Source organism: Mirounga leonina, unplaced genomic scaffold (genome assembly GCF_011800145.1).
Source record: "Mirounga leonina isolate KUSES-001 unplaced genomic scaffold, KU_Mleo_1.0 Mir_454, whole genome shotgun sequence".
NCBI classification, from domain to species: domain Eukaryota; kingdom Metazoa; phylum Chordata; class Mammalia; order Carnivora; family Phocidae; genus Mirounga; species Mirounga leonina.
In genome coordinates this window covers 10615044-10617001 of record NW_023270763.1, presented here as the reverse complement: position 1 = coordinate 10617001, position 1958 = coordinate 10615044, and the positions used below count along the sequence as shown (strand labels likewise).

Here is a 1958-nt window from a genome sequence, read left to right as displayed (position 1 = left end):
AAATAAATAAATAAATAAATAAATAAATAAATAAATAAATAAATAAATAAATAAAATCTTTTTAAAAAATCAGATGCGGGCGCCTGGGTGGCTCAGTCGTTAAGCATCTGTCTTCGGTTCAGGTCATGATCCCAGGGTCCTGGGATCGAGCCCTGCATCGGGCTCCCTGCTCCGCAAGGAGCCTTCTTCTCCCTCTCCCACTCCCCCTACTTGTGCTCTCTCTCTCTCTGTCAAATAAATAAAATCTTTGAAAACAAATAAATAAATAAAAAATCAGATGCTTTTAATTTTGATGAAGTCTAATTTAGCATATTTTTCTCCAATACCCCATGGATATAGAAATTATATCTAAGGGGTACCTGACTGGCTCAGTTGGTGGAACGTGGGACTCTTGATCTCAGAGTTGTGGGTCCAAGCCCCACGTTGGATGCAGAGATTACTTAAAAATAAAATTTAAAAAAAAGAAACTATACCTAAAAATTTTTGCCTAACCAAAAGTCACAAAGATTGACTCCTTTGTTTCCTTCTGGAAATATCTTAATTTTAGGTTTTGCATTTAGGTCTGGGATCCATTTCGAGTTAATCTTTGTGTAAGTTGTGAGATATAGGTAATCATGGTTATTTTTATTGCTTCTTATATTTTTTTATATGGATGTCGTTGTTCCAGCACCGTTTGTTGACATGATGACCATTCCTCCAGTGAACTGGAGAGTCTGAGTCTGGAGAACTCCAAGTTCTCTTTCCCATCTTGCAAGATGGTGGGCGAAAAAGCTGAGAAGCCGGATACTGAGGAGAAGAAACCTGAAGCTAAGAAGGTGATGCCAATGGCAAGGCTAACAAGGGTAACCCCAAGGCTAAAAAGCCAAAGAAGGGGAAGACCCACTGCAGCCGAAACCCTGTCCTTGTCAGAGGAATGGGCAGATATTCCCAATCAGCTGTGTATTCCAGAAAGGCCTTGTACAAGAGGAAGTATCCGGCAGCTAAATCCAGGGTTGAAAAGAAAAAGTAGGAGAAAGTTCTTGCTCCTGTCACAAAACCAGTTGGTGGTGACAAGAACGGTGGTAACCGAGTGGTTAAACTTCGCAAAATGCCTAGGTATTACCCTACTGAAGATGTGCCTCGAAAGCTGTTGAGCCACGGCAAAAAACCTTTCAGTCAGCACGTGAGAAAGCTGCGAGCTAGTATCACTCCCGGGACCATTTTGATCACCCTCACTGGGCGCCGCAGAGGCAAGAGGGTAGTTTTCCTGAAGCGACTGAGCAGTGGCTTGCTGCTTGTGACCGGACCTCTGTCCCTCAATCGAGTTCCTCTGCGTAGAACACACCGGAAATTCGTCATTGCTACTTCTACCAAAATTGACATCAGCAGTGTGAAAATCCCCAAACATCTCACTGATGCTTCCTTCAAGAAGAAGAAGCTGCAGAAGCCCAGACACCAGGAGGGTGAGATCTTCGACACCGAGAAAGAGAAATACGAGATTACAGAGCTGCGCAAGGTTGATCAGAAAGCTGTGGACTCGAAAATTCGGCCAAAAATCAAAGCTGTTCCTCAGCTTCAGGGCTACCTCTGCTCTGTGTTTTCTCTCACAAATGAAGTTTACCCTCACAAATTGGTGTTCTAAATTTCTTACAAAGAACGTAATTAAATAACTGAAAAAAAAATCAACTGACCATATTATGTGCATGATCTAGTTCCGGTTTATAAAGTTTCAAAACGTGAAAAACAGGATAGGGCTTTACCTGTTGGGGAGAACGAGTGAGCAATTTAGATAGATAAAATTGTGTGATTTTTTTTCAAGGTATTTTAGCCATTCTAGCGGAGCTGTGGTTGTCAGAGGTGAGGTTCCCCAGGAAACAGACTCAGAAATGGTGTTCAGCACACAGAATGTTCATTAACGAGTGCTCTTGAGATCAACACCTGTTGGAAGGAAGGAAGCAGGAGCAAAAGAGGGAGGACAT

At 42.3% G+C, this 1958-nt stretch overlaps 1 pseudogene; it reads left to right on the top strand.

Annotated features, from left to right (window-relative positions):
* Positions 1–755: 755 nt before the first annotated feature.
* Positions 756–1654, top strand: LOC117999207 (annotated as a pseudogene).
* The last annotated feature ends 304 nt before the right edge of the window (positions 1655–1958 follow it).